Source organism: Stegostoma tigrinum, chromosome 1, assembly GCF_030684315.1.
Source record: "Stegostoma tigrinum isolate sSteTig4 chromosome 1, sSteTig4.hap1, whole genome shotgun sequence".
Lineage (NCBI taxonomy): Eukaryota > Metazoa > Chordata > Chondrichthyes > Orectolobiformes > Stegostomatidae > Stegostoma > Stegostoma tigrinum.
The window spans coordinates 107507275-107526018 of NC_081354.1; the positions used below are offsets into that span (position 1 = coordinate 107507275).

General features: G+C 41.4%; 1 protein-coding gene across 2 annotated transcripts in view; it reads right to left on the reverse strand.

Annotated features, from left to right (window-relative positions):
- Positions 1-18517, reverse strand: part of lnx1 (ligand of numb-protein X 1) — a 195278-nt gene extending 176761 nt beyond the window's left edge. The window contains exons 1-2 of one of the 2 annotated variants that reach the window (XM_059647800.1): positions 18433-18452; positions 18205-18319 (exon numbers count right to left, since the gene is read on the reverse strand). The gene's annotated coding sequence lies outside the window, so the exon portion shown is untranslated. Of the gene's footprint in view, positions 1-18204; positions 18320-18432 lie in introns of both variants that reach the window. The other variant, XM_048525324.2, reaches the window with a different exon arrangement.
- Positions 18518-18744: the final 227 nt, after the last annotated feature.

Sequence of the window (18744 nt, forward strand, 5' to 3'; positions counted from 1 at the left end):
AACAGTGTCAACTTTCAAATAGGACATATTGAAGTCATCAAGAAATCAGTCAGGTTGGGTGTACCAGACGCAGGCTCGTGACCTGGCAAATTAATAGGTGCTCCTGAGAATCGGAAACCCTCGGAATGGGGTCAGGTATCCTGGAGTCAGGACTTGGCAGGCATTTCTAAAGGGAGCCCGTATTATCTTGATTGATCACAAACCCACGCCATGTCAACTCACTTTGGTTCAATGTTAATTACCTTGGGAAATAATTGCATATTTTGGAAGTAAAATTATGGGGATCGGGAAGGGGTGCCAGGCTGCGCTTTGTAGGAACTGATCCTCAGAATTAGACAGAAACTTTGGAGATATCAGAAAGAACATGAATGACAATTCTTTGCAGCAGAAAGACAAATCCAGTCGAGCTGATGCCCAAAACTCTCGGGAATTTGAGGCTGTCCTTTAGATACATGCTGTTTTGTCAGCCATGTATATATGTTACTTAAGTGAGTTCTTACTACACTATGTACAGTAGCATTGTGGCAATCTTACTGGGTTAGTAAGACAGAGGACAGATTAATATACCAGTGACCAGAGTTCAAATCCAACATGTTAGCTGTGACAATTTAAGTTTGATTAATACTATTACAATTAAGAGGTCCAGCCTCAGTAATGATGATGGATGATGATCATGAAACTACCAGACTGTTGTAAAAACTCCACCTGGGTCACGATAAGCCTCCAGGAAAGAAAATCTGCCATCCTTAACCCAGTCAGACCTACAGGTGGCTCCAGATCTACAGCGAAATGATTGACTCTTTGCTGCACTCTGAAATGTCCTAGCAAACCATACAGTTGGGTTAAATCACTAAAAACACGATGACGAGAAATTAGACCGGTCAGACCACCCAGCATCAACCACAACAGCAGAACTAACAAGGCCACATGCCCAGCTGACCCTGAAATGGCGTTCCAACAAACATTCTGGAGATAAAGGCCACAACAGGGACAGGTGGCCCCACAAACTAGTTCTGAAGCTGCCAAGCATCTAACAACATCTTACAGTTAATGCCTCAAACCAGTCCTCAGTATATCCAACCCCAATTGCAGCACAGACCTACCATCATTGTACAGAATGGATACAGGCTTAGACAAGCATGTCTCTAGCCTAAATCACCCCTGAATCCTGGGGCTGAATTTTCCCCAATCATGAATAATGTGGACAATGGTGAGTCAGTTGGGAAAATATTCCGGACCTGGAGGAAATAAATTGCCATTTTCCACCCATAGATTGAATGACGAGACAGGAATCTTACCAGTGACCTACAGAGGCTTACTTGCTTACATTTAGTACACCTAACTGAGATAAGGTTAGAGAATTTTCTATTCTTCTGTACAGTGAAGGGAAAATAGATGGTGACATGTAGCCAAGTTTGTGCAGAAACAGCAATGGAGGGAGCTGCACATAGAACGGTCAGGGTTCTAGTCACTTAGTCAGGGCTGGCGTTCCAAGTTGGTCAGGCTAATTGGCCACAATCAGTCCGGGGGTGGGGGGGGGGGGGGGGGGGGTGGAGAGAGTGCAGGGGGCCGTGGTTGTTATCAGGCCGAGCTGTTTTGGAGAAGCGGAACAGAACACAGACCGCTCAATAGGATAACAAAGTGTGGAACTGGATGAACACAGCAGGCCAAGCAGCATCAAGATGTTGCTTGGCCTGCTTTGTTCATCCAGCTCCACACTTTGTTATCTCAGATTCTTCAGCATCTGCAGTTCCAATGATCTCCCTCAATAGGATGGTCTCTTGCTTGGATCCATCTCGGGGAGGGAATTGTAATTCAGTCCATAGTAATGTTAGCAATTTGTACAGGGGAACAGCATTGTTAGAGCAAAGCAAAGAGGGGTGTGATGGACTTTGAAGAACTCAGAATTCAGCAGCAGTCTTCAGAAGGAGGAGGAGGAGAACATTGAGCACGGGTAATCTCTGTAGCTTCATTCTTATAGCTGCAGTTACATTGACACTTGATCAGACAGGTGCGATGTAAAGTAGTAATACATTTGCAAATATGATGTTGTTTCTCTAATGGAGGGTCATCAGTGCTAACCGTTTTCCCTCAGAAGCTGCTCCTTTTGTTTTCCCTTCCATGACATGTAGTGTGAAGGGTTAATTATAGCCAACAGACTGACTTGTTGCAGAGCCTGCCTTTAGGGATGGCACTGCTGGTATGAATCCTGGAAGGTCCCGTAGTGGTGAGTACTTAGAGTCAGAGTTATATAGCATGAAACCAGACCCTTTGCTTCAACTTGTCTATGCCAACCACGTTTCCCAAATTAAACTAATTGACCCATATCTTAGAAACACAGAAAATATGTGGAGTAGGCCATTCGGCCCTCTGAGCCATTCAATATGATCACGGCTTATCATGCAGTTTCAGTATCCCATTCCCACCTTCTCCCCATACCCTTGATCCCTTTAGCTACAAGGGTCACATCCAGCTCCCTCTTGAATATACCTAATGAACTGGCCCCAAAAAATTTCCTAAAAGGAGAGAATGACACAGGTTCACAACCCTCCGAGTGACAAAATCCTTCCTCATCTCAGTCCTGAATGGCCTACCCCTTGTTCTTAGACTGTTATCCCTTGTTCTGGACTTTAACCACATTGGGAACATTCTTCCCAAATCTAGTCTGTCCAGTCTCATCAGGATTTTACTTGTTTCTATGAGATCCCACCCCCGCTTCTAAATTCCAGTGAATACAAGCCCGGCTGATCCAGTCTTTCCTCATGTGTCAGTCCTACCATCCCAGGAATCAGTCTGGTGAATGTTCTCTGGACTCACTCCATAACAAAAATGTCCTTCCTCAGACCAGGAGACCAATAAATAGAGCACACAATACACAATGTGTGGCCTCACCAAGGCTCTGTATAACTGTACTAAGACATCCTTACTCTGATACTTAAATCCTCTCACTACAAAGGCCAGCATGCCTTCAGTTTTACCCCAACTGCTGAACCTGCGTACCAACCTTCAGCGACTGTTCCACCAGTTCTCATTGCATCTCACCCCTTCCTCAACCTACACCATTCAGATAATAATTTGCCTTCCTGTTTTTGCGACCAAAGTGGATAGCCTCACAGTTATCCACATTGTATTGCTTTTGTCAAGTATTTGCCCATTCAGCCAGTCTGTCCAAGTCACCCTGCAGCCTCTCAGCATCCTCCACACAGCACACACTGCCACCCAGCTTACTGTCTTCTGCAAATTTGGAGATTATGGCATCCAATTCCTTCGCCCAAATCATTTATATATAATCGAATCTCATGGTACCTGACTCAATACTGCCTGCCACTCTGAAAAGTTTATTCCAACTGTCTGTTAACCAGTTCTCTCTCCATGTCAATCCATTATCTCTGATACCATGAGCTTTAAATTTTCTTTACTAATCTCTTCTGTGGAACCTTGTCAAAAGCCTTTTGAATGTCCAGATGCACAACATCCACTGATTCACCATTGTCCACTTTACTGGTCACATCCTCAAAAAATTCTAGCAGATTTGTCAAGTATGATTTCCCTTTAGTGAATCCATGCTGACTAGGACTGATTCTGTCACTGCTCAGTTATTACATCTTTAAAGATTGACTCCAGGATTTTCCCCACCAATGATATCAGGCTGACCAGCCTGTAATTCCCCATTTTCACTTTCTTTCCCACTACTTGTGATGCAAGCTTCAATGAGCTATGTACGTGCTCCCCCCCCAGGTCTCTCTATTATACAAAACTCCACAGGGGGGTCACAATGATGTGAGACATCTGAGAAGTTTAAACACAATTCTACCATTGTGAGTGGCATGATAGGGTGAGGGGAAATCTATAGAGTTGTTTTTAAATTCTCTCATGGAACATGGGCATTGTTGGCTGCCCATCCCTAATTGCCCTTGAGATGGTGGTGGTGAATTGCCTCTTGAACTGTTGCAATCTTTGTGCTGTAAATATGCATGGTGCCAACATAATGAAGTGAGCAGCACAGCATTGCATCACATAATTCATTATTATGTCCACAAAGTGAGCCCCCTCAAGAAACTCCCCAAAATTGAGTTTCGGTACAATTCAGCTCCTAGTTTCTGGAATAAATCTTGTATTCACCTGAAATTGTGAATCACAATTTGGGAAGGCAATAGCCTAGTGGTATTACTGCTGGACTGTTACTCCCAAGATCCAGGTAATGTTCTGGGGACCACGTTTGAATCCCACCATGGCAGATGGTGGAATTTGAATTCAACAAGTATCTGGAATTAAGAGTCTAATGATGACAACGAATCCATTGGGGGTTGATAGTTGGAAAAACCCATCTGGTTCACTAATGTACTTTAGGGAAGGAAACTATCATCCTTACCTGGTCTGGCCTACATGTGACACCAGGCCTACAACAATGTGGTTGATTCTTAGCTGTCCTCTGGGGATTAGGGATGGGCAATAAAATGTTGTCTAGCTAGCGACACCCTCGTCTCGTGAATGAATGAAAAACAAATTCTAATACATTCAACAACTGGAGAAAAGGATTCTGCAAGTTCAGCCAACTGCAAAAACATTCATTGAACAGTGACCTTGTGGGCTCAGACAAATATCATGTGAACTAATTTCCATATTTTGGCGTTTGAAATTATTGTCGTTCTCCTCTTTGTATGCCTGTGCAGGTATGCCAAGATGTAATCATTTTTATATATGGAATTTCATAGAATCCCTACAGTGTGGAAACAGGCCCTTCAGCCCAACAAGTCCACACCAATCGACACAGCATCCGACCCAGACCCATCCCCCTATAACTCACCTAATCTACACCTCCCTGAGGACTACAGGCAATTTAGCATGGCCAGTCCACCTAGCCTGCACGTGTTTGGACTGAGGGAGAAAACTGGAGCACCTGAAGGAAACCCAAGCAGGCACAGGGAGAATGTGCAAACTCCACACTGACAGTTGCCCGAGGGTGGAAGCGAACCCGGGTCCCTAGTGCTGTGAGGCAGCAGTGCTAACCGCTGTGCCACTGCGCTGCCTGTTTTTATTTGGCAGCTCATCACTACCAAGCTTTGGAGTAACAGCTGGCAGCGGTGGGGTCCGAAACCACACCTCCACAGAGACTGGAACATGAATCCAGTGCCTTAGACCGCTAGGCCACAATAATCACTCCACAGGTTTCAATGCACAAATACAGGTCAACCACTATTTTACCTCAAAATTTGTTACAAGTCATTTACAGTTTTGGGGAAACACAACACAACCTACCTTGGGACGGAAACTAGGAAAATTTAAAACAAAATCACCTCTGCTCAAGGTCAGAAGGGAAGGAATAAAAGGATTCAATTCACCTGTCATGTCTGTAAATAGAGGGTGTGGCCACGGGGCACCTGAATACTGACTCAGGACCATAGGCAGACTCTTTAACACGTCAAACATGGACAAAGCAACCTCGAGGATCATTGCCAACAGCCTCTACCTCAGCTAATGAATCAGTACATCGAGAAAACCACTTGAAAGAAGCTCTGAGGGTAGCAAAGGAACAGAGTACACAGCGTCCATTACCAAGCCTGGCTCACTAACATCAGGAATTCACCAACTCAATCAATAGCAAAGAACAGATCTGCCAGAGGCAACCTGTTTCAGGCAGTGGGAGAAATCTATTTAACCTTGTCCCCACCAATCTAATTCTTACAGTATATGTATTACTCTTGGGAACTGGACAGTGTATTAGCAACACATATGAGCATGAGTGAAATTCCACTAGCAATGCCTCTGCAAGAATCTTCAGCTTCACTGGAAAGACAACGACTATTGTCCTTCTTGAAATGAGCTCTACAAGAATTCAGGTAAAACTAATATAAATGTAGGAGCTGAGGTAGGCCACATTTAATAAATTCACTTCTCATCTGATTATTCTACATTCTCACCCAGCCTAATACCTTTCATTTTGTTGCTTATCAAGAATCAATCTACACCTAACTTACAAATATCAAGACTGATTCTAACTGGTTTTGAGAAAAGACACCTAAGACTCAGTAATAGATAATAAAATGTGAGGCTGGATGAACACAGCAGGCCAAGCAGCATCTCAGGAGCACAAAAGCTGACGTTTCGGGCCTAGACCCTTCATCAGAGAGCTCTGATGAAGGGTCTAGGCCCGAAACGTCAGCTTTTGTGCTCCTGAGATGCTGCTTGGCCTGCTGTGTTCATCCAGCCTCACATTTTATTATCTTGGAATCTCCAGCATCTGCAGTTCCCATTATCTCTGATACTATTTTAACCTAAGACTCAGTACCCAGCTTAAAAAAATCTTCTCATCTAACTAAAATAGTTGACTACGTGGTTTTAAACAGTGACCCCTAGTTTTAGATTCTCCCACAGAAAGAAAACAACCTTCCCATGTCTACTTGGTCAAGATCCAACTGGATGGATCCAACATGTTTCAACTTAGTCACCTCTTACAAGCATAGGCTTGTCCAACATTTTTTCATGAGACAAGCCATTCATTCCAATTTATTTGCAACTTTACAGTAACTCTTACGTTATTACATTGTTTTTATATTTTTAGTCAACATTTTCTCATGTACATTTGATTGCTCCTCCTATTAATCTTTAAGTCATTGGGCTTTGGATAATTATGGGTTTTTTTTCATTTTGAAGTTTGATAATATTTTTAAACTTTATTTGCTGTGGTTGGTGGATCCTCACCTCAAAAGTTTTCTCTCTCATTGAAATGTATCTATGCCATATATTCTGAAATATCCCCCCAAGTGCCTGCTACTGCATTAATATTAATATATCTCGCAACCTAAGTTGCCAGTCCTCCTTTGCTCGTGTCCCCATTATTGCCCCTCTTTTTAAAAGTCTAAAATACTTGTCTAAAATGCCTTCAAAAATCAACTACTGAATAAGTGGAATCTACCTGGTGGCTGTAAAAGGTGAATCTGTGCCAGGGTTTAGTTTTTCACATCTATAATCGTGAACCTTCCAGGAGAGGACAGACAGAATATAACAAAGACACAATGAATCTTTCCTTGAAGCAAGGCATTAACGACAAGGAGCTTACTAGCAATCATTTTAAGTATTGGCAACTTGTCAATCAAACCACATCATACCTACAATCCAAATGATAAGTTAGTAGGAGAGAGGAAAGCAACTCCTGCACTCCAGATCCAACTTCCTGTGGGATAGTCTACCCCATGTACCCAAAAAGTTGGGAATCAGTCTGTCTAGTCAGATGATGATTACAGGGCAGAAACTTGCAACCCTGAATGGATTTTGTCCTGGACTCGAGGCTAGTTGATAATAGTAGATCTGCAGACTGTAATTTCATGGCTTCACATATCTCTCACTGAATTGGAATCTAGTCAGATCAATCCTGGTTCAACGAGGAACTGATTAATCTAATGAACCTCTGAAAGAGAACCAAACTGTAGGCAATATTCCAGATGCTGCTTCACCAGTGCCTTGGACAGTTGCAAGGCCATTCTCTACTTTTATACTCCATTCCTTTAACAATAAATGCCAAAATTCCATTTGCCTTCCCAATTACCTGCTGTACCTGTATACTGGGTTTCTGCAACTTATGCACAAGGACACCCAGATCTCTCTGCAATAAAGCATTTTGAAGCTTTTGTCTCTTTAGACAATAAGTTGCCTTTTTATACTTCTGACCAAAATGGATTACCTCATTATGACCTTGAAGAAAATTAAGGCACACCTATTTTCCACTTAAGCACAAGTCCTTTGTTATTGATTTGCACTTGAAACCAGGCGCATTGCTGATTTTGGCAAATCACATTGTTGTTGCTTATTTACCTTTTCAAATATGCATCGCAGATAATTATAGAACAAAAATATATTAAATATGGATTAAGTAAATTCACATATTTTTCCAAATGAAAGACTGAAATAAAGCTTATGCTGGAGTTTATTTCTAAGGTAATTGAAAATAAAGTAGGAAGTAATGCCAAATTTATACTGAACCTGCTTGGACCACCATGCCTTACATACAGTACAGTTTGGGTTCAAGTCTAAAAGAAGGACATTGATGTGCTATTGCAAGTGTAAAGATGGTACCAGAATTGATGGGGTAAGGAAGGAAAGGAAAATGGAGTAACTGATAAGGGGCAGTACTGAAGGGGGCCGTTTGGCCCAACATATCTGTACTGGCTTTTGAAAGAGACACCCAGCTAGTCACATTCTCCATCCCCATCTCCATAGCCCTGCAAATTATCACTTTCAAATATATGCCCACCTGTCTTCCGAAATCTCCTATGGAGTCCGACTCCATCATTCGCTCAGGCAGTGCATTTCAAATCCTAACAATTCTTTGAGGAAAGAAGTTTCTCTTCATCTCACTTGTAGGTCTCTTGCTAAACAATCTTGAAATTTTTACCTCTAATTACAGTCATTCCAACTAGTGAAAACAAGATGTCCTTCTTTACCTGTCAAAATTGTTCATAATTTTGAACACCTTAGTAAGGTCACCTCTTAGTCTTCTCTGCTCCAACGCGTATAAGTCCAGTTTCTCTTATCTCTCCCTGCATCTAAAATCCCTCATTCTTGGTATCATTTTGGTAAAATTTCTTTTGTAACTGTCTCCAGGGCTTTGACATCCTTCCTTAAACAAGGTGTTCAGAGCTGAACACAATAATCCGAAATGTGATGTCACCAATGATTTGTAGATGAGTAGCATCTCTTCCTTGCTTGTATATTCTATGTCTCAGTTTATACACCCAAAAATCCTATAAGCCTATACAACTGTTTCAACTTTCCTGGCCACCTTCGGAGAATTATACACTAGAACCCCAAGGACCCTCTGCGTCTGTCCTCCCCTTACTGTTGTACCATTGAGCCTGTATTGTCTCTCCATGGTTTTCTACCAGAATGCATTACTTTACACTTCTCTGCATTGAAATTCATCTGCCAGGTTTCTGTCCATTTGGCTAACTTGTTAATCACTGAGGCTACTCAGTGTCGGCCTCACAATTTACTTTTCTCCCATGTTTAGTGTCCTCTGCAAAACCATCTTCAAATCTTTTAAAAAACTCAGGAAAAGCAAGGATCCCAACACTGATCCCTGGTGAACATCACTTTCAACCCATCCCCTGTCTGAAAAATGCCCATCTATACCTCCGGTCTCTTTTCTATCTTCTAGTCAACTTCTAATCCATGCTGCCTAGTACCCATTGATCCTAAAGATTGGATAACCAACCTGCCATGAGGCACCATATCAGATAGTTCCTAAAAGTCCAAATATACAACAACCACAGCACTATCCTCATCTACTGTTTCTATCAAGCCGTCAAAGAACTTAAGTAAATTTGTCAGATACGACCTGTCCTTGACAAAGCAGTGCCAACTGCCTTTTTGCTGAGGATTGATAAGGAAACACGGTTTGGAACCAGTCAGCTTAGTGATGCTAAATTGGAAGCAGTAGAAAGAACCAACTGTGACTCCTCAGACGCAGATGCAGTTCACACCCAAACGCTGAAAGACCTGGGCAATATCTAGTCATATGCTGACAAATGGCAAATAAAATTCATTCCACACAAGCAATGACTACCTCTAACAAAGGGAATCTAACCATCACCCTTTCAACTCAACGGCATTACCATTACTGAATTCACTACTATCAACCTCTTGCTGTTTATTACTGACCAAAATCTGAACTGGACTAGCCACATAACACTGACTACAAGAAGAGGTCATAAGCTAGGAATCCTGCGACAAGTAACTTACCTCCTCTGACTCTTCAAACCATCAACAAGACACGAGTTAAGACTATAATGGAATATTCCCCACTCACTTATATGAATGCAGTTCTAATGATGTCCAAGATGCTTGACACCACCCAGGATAAAGCAGCCCACTTGATTGGCTACCACGTTCAAAAATACACTCCCTCCACTATTAACTTTTGGCACATACTGCCGCAATTATCCGCAAGATGCACTGAAGAAATTCACCAAGATGACCATTAGTCTAAAATCAATGGCCATCACCACCTGGAAAGACAAAGTTGATCACATTGCTGCAGGTTTGAAGTCCATAAGACCATAAGACATAGGAATGGAAGTAAGGCCATTTGGCCCATCAAGTCTACTCCGCCATTTAAATCATGGCTGATGGGCATGTCAACTCCACCTCCCTGCACTCTCCCCGTAGCCCGTGTCAGGCATGTAGGCCATATCAGGTGAGGATGGCAGATTTCCTTCCCTGAAGGACGTTAGTGTTTTTTTCTGACAATTGACAATAGTTTCATGGTCAGCAATAGTTTCTTAATTCCAGATTCTTTCCCCCCATATAGAATTCAAGTTCCACTATCTGCCATGGTGGGTTTTGAACCTGGGTACCCAGAACAGTAGGTGAGTTTCTGAATTGACAGTCTAGCACTCATACCACTAGGCCATCACCTCCACTAAAGCATCCCTCCAAAGCCACTCACCATTCTTACTGGAAATAGTATTGCCGTTCGTTCAGTGTCACTGGATCAAAGCCTTGGAATTCCATCCCAAATGACATTGTGGGTCTAGTGATGGTGGGTTTGGAAGGTGCTGGCTTGGGAGTCTTGGGTGAATTTCTGCAGTACATCTTGGTTATATGCACTAATGCTACCATGGTAATGGTGGAGGGGGTAAACGTTTGTGGGTGTCATACCAATCAAAGCAAATTGCTTTGTCCTGGATGGTGTCAAGCTTCTCGACTGTTGTTGGAGCTGCACTCATCCAGGTAGTAGAAAGTACTCCCACTTTTGACACTACTCTACTCTCCTGACTTAAGCTTTGAGGATGGCAGACTGGTTTTGCACAGTCAGGTGCCAAGTTACTTGCTGTAGAACTGCTAGCCTCCGACCTGCTGTTGTGGCTAATCTAATTCAGTTTCCGGTCAATGGTAACTAAAGAGACGGAATATTGATACAGGAGGGATGGAGAGATGGAGGGATACACGGAAACAGCTGAAGATGGTTGCCCTAGGGCACTACCCTGAGGAACTCGTGCAGAGATGAAAGAAAAACAGAAATTGCTGGAGAAACTCAGCTGGTCTAGCGGCATTTTGGGAAGAAAAAGTGGAGTCCAGTGATCTTTTTTCAGAAGTTCTGAGCCGGCATCACTAGGCCGTGGAACATTGGCTCCGCTTTCTGTCTACCTATGACGCCAGACCAGCTGAGTTGCTCCAGCTATTATTGTTTTTGTTTCTGATCTCCAGAATCCACAGATTGTTGTTTTTTGTCCTGCAGAAATATCCTGGAGCTGACAAGACTGACTTCCAACAAGCAAAAACACCGACTTTGCACTAGGCATGAATCTAACTAGTGGAGAGCTTTCCTTCAAATTCCCATTAACTTCAGTTTTGTTAACATCTGCCGGATTTATTTAAGTTCTTTAACAATATTCTACAATAGCAGCAACCCAGCCAAAACGTTCATATTCTCTGCTTTGTTTCAGTACTTTAAGCTACCTCTATAGTCCCATTGTGAATATTCCTTACCATAGTGAAATAACCTGACAAGTTTCAAACTGAACGTTTTAAAATCTGTCTAGGCCAAACCAATTTATAAATACTTGACTCAGCTGAGATGAACTTGTATGAAGTAGGTGTGCTTCGCAAATGATACAGCATGCATGGAAAATATCAGATTACATCTATTCTGTTATATCCATTATCCAGAATGCGGGTGCATTAACAACTTTTAAATTTTTGCAAGCTACGCTAGCTAATTGAAAAACGAATCTATCAGCTTGTTTTTAAAATGGGTCAACGTCATGAACTGAGATAATGGGAACTGCAGATGCTGGAGAATCCAAGATAACAAAGTATGGGGCTGGATGAACACAGCAGGCCAAGCAGCATCTCAGGGGCACAAAAGCTGACGTTTCGGGCCTAGGCCCTTCATCAGAGAGCTAGCTCTCTGATGAAGGGCCTAGGCCCGAAACGTCAGCTTTTGTGCCCCTGAGATGCTGCTTGGCCTGCTGTATTCATTCAGCTTCACACTTTATTATCCAACATCATGAACTGGTTTGACAAGATCAATTTTCAGACGGCAAATGCTTGATAATGTCGGGATTTGATGAAACCAAAGGTCTTTTGTCTAAGGGAAGAACACTTTCAGCTAATCATTCAATTACTCTGATTATTAGCATTATAATCTGTGATTCAACATCAGCATTGTGTAAACAGGTTACCCCGCCCGTCATTTTAGAGAATACTGTGTGGTGGAACAAAAAGACTTTTCTTTTTCAGAATAAACATGTTCGTTCAAACTTTATTATTTTTACATAATAGTTTTATCCAGTTTCATTGTTTGTGAACTAATTTTGAGTGTTATCTGAATGCCTATTTCAAGGATATTAAAAGTGCGTTCATTTTTTTCTGTTTTTGTTGGTCATTTTCAAGTTTCAGTTTCGAGTCTGTGCGGAATGTGTACCTTGGCAATCTTGATAGTTATGCATTTTCAAAACTTTGATTGGAATTGCAAGGCTACCCTCAATCTTTGGAAAGTTTTAATTTAAAGATATTTTTAACGTGCATTGTTAATTTTACACTTTATGCTGTAGACGCTGCATATCACAGATTCACTGGGATTATATCTGTTATGAACAAATACAAAGACAGTCTTTTCAAACTGGAAATGTTTACATTAGAATTGAAGAGATTGAACTGTGATTTGGTAGCGATATTTGAAATTATGAAGGGATGGTGTGATAGAAACAGACTGTTCCCAGTGATCAAAGCATCCAGAATGAGAGACATTAATATACTATAAGTAAAAAGGACAGCAAGCAGAAGAATCTATTTTAAAGACAGAGTTGTGAGGCTGTGGAACATATTACTAGAATTAATGACTGAAGTAGGAGCAGAGACAATGTTGTCATTTAAGACCAGGTTAGACAAGTTTATTGACAGAATCAACGACATAGTATCCACGAAACAGGGGAACCAGAGAGGAAGAGAACTGCCTCATTTGTGGAGGAAAAATACCAGCATGGACTGGTTTAGGCCTGTTTGGAGCTGTAATCTCGAAACAATTTCATGTAATTGCTGTTGACGGTAACCACAGCCAACGTACCTTACTTCAATGCCATTCAGTTCTTCATGTTTTAAAAGTAGAAGCAGAAAAACTGGTGAATGATTGGGGAAATATCTTGACTTTACTTCTGTTAATGACAGAATTCTCATATTTATATTAAAAATGGTTCTCTACCCATACTATAGATCATAGAATCCCTACAGTGCAGAAAGAGGCCAATCGGCCCATCAGGACCACAAACCTCCAAAGAACATACCACCCAGATCCAGGCTCCCCACCCCAGAACTCAATCCCACATTTACCTTGGCTAATCCACCTAACCTTCACATTTCTGGACTGAGGGAAGAAACTGGAGCACCCAGAGGAACCCCACATAAATACGAAGAGAATGTGCAAACTCCACATAATTACCCTAGACTGGAATTGAACTGGGTCACTGGTGCTGTGAGGCACCAGTACTAACCACTGAGCTGCTGTGCCAATGACTCGAAAGGCTGAATGGCCTCTTTCCACACCCTAGGGATTCTACGAATCTATGTAACCATTCCTAGTCAACCCACATTTTTCTACATCACCAATAATTCAGGGTAGAATTAATATTTCAAAATGTTTTTGCTTCTTTGACATTAAATTGACTAGTCTTATCCTGACAAAGATGCTACATGTGGAATTCCTCAAGGTCTCTGGTACAACTCCTGAGTCTAGGGAAGACCAAAAGATTTTCGTCAGTACTTCTGCAATTTCCCCCTCGCTTACTTTAATATTCTTGGATGCATCTCAACCACTCCTGGTTCCTTAACAATTTTGAATACTGAGAGCCCATTCACTAACTCATCATCCATTTTATATCCTTTCAGTAACGGAATTTCTCCCTCCGTCACCATGGCCTGGCCAGGTTCCTTTCTTCATAAAGGCTGAGACAAATTATTCATTTTGCCCTAAATCATGCCCTCTGCGCCCATGTGCGAATCTCCCTTATTGGTCCTGAATCAGCTTTACTACTTCTTTTACACAGTGCCATTGGAAAGCTTTGGGTTTCTGCTTCATGATAACTTCTAGTTTGTTTCTCCCCACTGTAATCCTACTTTGCTTCTCTTACTTGCATTCCATTTCCCTTCTGAAAAGAACTATATTCTTCTTGGTTATCAATTGCATTTTCAAAGTAACAGCTGTCAGAAGCATACATTTTCTTTCTGATCTTCTTTTTCATCTTCGGCGGTTTGAGTTTACTTGTTCTACTTTCCCATTAGAAGGAACATACCTCAACTCGGTCTGAAACATTTCTTAAAGTTGTAGAGTTATAGGATTGTACAGCATGGAAACAGACCCTGCGGGCCAACTTGTCCATGTCGACAGAAACTCTAAATAAATCTAAACCATTTGCTATCATTTGGTCAATATCCCTCTAAACACCTACTATTCATATAACCATCCAGACGCCTTTTAAATGTTGTAATTATACTAGTGACCACCACTTCCTCTGGCACCTCATTCCATACACACACCACCCTCTGCATGAAAATGTTGCCCCTTGGGTCTCTTTTAAATCTTTCCCCTCTCACCTTAAACCTACACCTTCTAGTTTTGGACTCCCCCACGCCTGGAAAAAGACGTTTTGAAAGTAGTCCATTGTTCAGCTATAGTTTATCCCACCAACCTTCAATTCCAATCTATTTGGCTCAGCCCTGTTAATGATTCTTACTCTGGTTTGTTCTTAACCTCTTTTCTACCATCATCCTAAATCTTATGATAAAACAATCATCTTCATTAACACTTGCTCTACATGGCCCACTTTGTTATCAAGGTAGTGCCTTTTTTTTGTTGAACTGAACATGTTCTGTAGCGAAAAGTTCTCCGGAACACAATCTAGGAATGCTTGCCCCTCAATTCTCTTCAAAATACCAATATCACAGTCTATATTCAGCTAATTAAAGTTCCCCATATCAACATTGTGCTGCAGAAACTTCTTTACAATTTCCTTGCAGATTCATTCCTCTACATCCTTCCCATCAGTTGGTGGTCTAGAGGTTGCACCAAGCAATGTCCCTTGTTTCAGCCAGTGAGTTCTGTCCTTGAACTCTCTAGGGCGTGCTCTTTTAGCAGTGCTACAATGTTATCCCTAACTAATATTTCAATCAGCCTCCTTTCCCATCTTTTCTGAAAATATTTAACACCCAATCATATGTTTTGTTGAGCCATGTCTTTGTTACAGCCGCAATGTTACAATTCCAAACAGCAAGCTGCACCTTTTTAAACCTGTGCTCATGGGACATAGGCCTCACAGGTTAGGTGAGTGTTTATTGCCCATCTCTATTAGGCAGTTAAGAGTTTGGAATATCATGTAGGATGGACTGGGCAAGGATGGCAGGTTCGCTTCCCTAAAGGACATCAGTAAATCAGGTAGAGTGTTATGACAATGGCTACATGGTTGGCATTAGGTCAGACTTTATCAAATTCAAATTTTGGCACCGCAGGATTCGAACCCATGTCACTATACCATTACCCTGGATTCTAGTCATCATTTCAACGACTTTACCACTCTGCAATCATCTCCCTATTTTATTGGCTTTACTCTGTGCATTCACATACATGCAGTATAACTCTGATTCAGACTCCATTTCTTTCCTTAAAATTTCTGCAATCCACCCTCCTAGATCATATTTCCAGCCATGCATTAATCTGCTTTATTCTTCTATTTCCATTCTCATTTTTGTGTGGCTCTGGGAGTAATCCAGGGATTACTTCTTCTTTTGAGGCCCTGCTTGCTAAACTCCGACCAAGTTCCCTAAATACTGACTGCAGGATTCCCCCTCCTACCCAACACATTGAACCCATCATGAAACACCACCCCCACCCAAACTCCCTGAATCATATCCTGAGTTGCTCTGAGACATCCTTGACCTCACACCAGACAGGAAAGGGTCTAGGCCCGAAACATCAGCTTTTGTGCTCCTCTGATGCTGCTTGGCCTGCTGTGTTCATCCAGCTCTACACCTTGTTATGTCGGATTCTCCAGCATCTGCAGTTCCCATTATCTCTAGGAAACATACCATCCTACAGTCATATTTAAAAACATGTCTGTCTCCAAACTAATCAGACCCCTATCACTACTGCTCTCCCACCTCATTTTCTTTCCCACATTTGCAGATGAGAAAGCAACTGTTAACATTCCATAGGCTACAACAATGAACTCACTTGAGTCTTAATTATGTAATTACTATTTATACAGCAGAGAGGTAACAAGTTCAAATCCGACCACACTTCCTTCCTATAACTAACAAATAACATAATGCACGAGCAAAAAAAGTGAGTTTAATCAGTCATGCACATCAGGAAATTTATCAAATTCAAAGTCTGGTTATTAGAAATTTATTAACTGGCTGCTTGTAAATCATGGAAATCAATTGTGACTTTAAATGGCATTCTTTGTTTATAGTTAGGCAAAATCAGACACAAGCCATCCAACTGCAACTTCCAAATAAGTGATGAAACTGTTGCCCTCTCTCCTTGCTGTCCAAGTTCTCAACATCTAACTGTTCTATAAATCGGTCTGTACCTTTGTGTTAGTTGCGAAGAGGACCTAAGTAGCCTACAAAAGGGATTTAAATAGGTTAAAGAAATGGACAAACATCTGGCAGGTGGAGTGTGTGGGAAAAAAATGTCATTCATTTTAGCAGAAGGAATAAATTAAAGCAGACTGGTACTTGAACAAAGAATGACTGCAAAATTCCAAGGTGCAGAGGGATTTATTTTTTGTAGTGCATGAATTTAGTATGCAGATACAGCAAGTAATTAAGAATCCTAATAGAAATCTATCGTTTTTTGAGAGGAATGAACATAAGAATTATAGATAAGTTAAGTGAGGGGCAAGTATCTGGCAGATAGAGCATATTGTGGGAAAATGTGAAATTGTCCATTTTGGCAGAAGGAAAAAGAGAAGCCTATTACCTGAGATGTGGCACAGCTTGGTGATGCAGAAAAACTTGGGTGTCTTAGTGCATGTATCACAAAAGGTTAGTATGAAGGTACTGCAAGTTATCGGGAATGAGATGATGAAATGTTTTTCTCTCAGAGGGTTGAGTATCTTTGTAATTCCCTTCTCAGAAAGGCAGTGGATGCAGAAAATTGAAATACTTTAATATCAGAAGTAGATAGATTCTTGATTATGAAGGGAGTGAAGGACTAGCGGGGATATGCAGGAATCTCGAGTTGAGGTTAAAAGCAGATCAGCCATGATCTTATTGAACAGCAGAGCAGGCTCAAAGTGTTGAGAATGTGGTGAACAGCTACCTTGCTGGACTGCCCATGTCCATTTGGTGCAGGTAGACCCATAATGCCATTAGGGAGGGACATTAAACAGGTTCTGAGGTTAAAATTGTGTTACTGAGCTTTGATCGTGTAGTACCAAAAAACAGAAGTTGATCCTTACCAACTGTATTATCTAGAATATACCACTTACAGTACAATATATTCCACCCTTTGCACTCCAACTAATGCAACATATTCCTGACGCTGCAATTAAAAAAAATCACCTCTTGATAAGCTTCATATCTATTTTGGCACACTGACAGGAAACTATGCAAAGTGCAGAAACTACTGATCTTTCCACCGTGCATAGTAGGATTTCAACAGAGCAGTTTTTCATCCTACAGATGCCAATATTCTCGACTGCAAAGCTTCTTAAAACATTCAACCATTTTGATGCAGAAAGAGATTTCCAACCTGTGAATAAATCGAACCAACAGCCCTCCATTCCACTGAAATCGTAAAATATTTACTACCTCAAAAGCTGCTTGAATTGTGCACAATCCATTGTCTACACCAACTCACCTGGATAAAGGTACAAGTTAGTTTGCATGAATAAATTGGACCAACACAAATGATAAAATTCAGTAAAAAAAATCAAATAGAACGTACTAAAAGGGGTTACATTATTGTAAACACAACAGAAATCGGTCTTTTAAAAAAAACTAGCCACTTTGATAACTGGAGAGAAATATTCAAATTCACAGCTCATCCACTGAGCCTCTTAAAATTTACTTTGATCTAAATGTTTACTTTTGTTTTTAAAAAGCGGCTTAAACTGCAGATTTGTCAGCTCAGTAACCCGGTACCAAAAGAAAATATACTTTCCACGAGCTCTGGTGAAGTTTACAGTAAACACACGTGAACATTACCGGCTCTGTTGGGAACTGCCACGGCCTATCAAGTTGGACACAAGTAGCTCCGATAATTCCGAGCGCGGAATAATGAGACAAAGGTGATCACATCCAACAGAGAGCGGATATAAAACTTGAAAGAGAAAGCAGTGTTCACTATTTTATCCAGTTCACCTTTACAAACTATCGTGGAATGATTTCACACCAGCGAATATTTCCGTCACATACAATTAACTACTTACTCACTTTTCACCAAAAAGAGAGAGAAAAGCATCAGAAAGTAAGCAATTGCTTGATAAATAAAGTAAAACTGAAATGCGGTAACTTGCCTACAGCCATAATACAGAACACAGCTCAGGTATCCACCCCACACAGTCCCCGCCCCTCGACTCTTCACTGCCAATTACACACTCTCCAGGCATACACCCCTCAGACTTACACCTCACAGGTACCCACGGTCCACGGTACACATTCATTGAGCATATACAGCCCAGATACACAGATCACGGGTTTTAAAATAATCATAGATAATGGGAACTGCAGATGCTGGAGAAACCA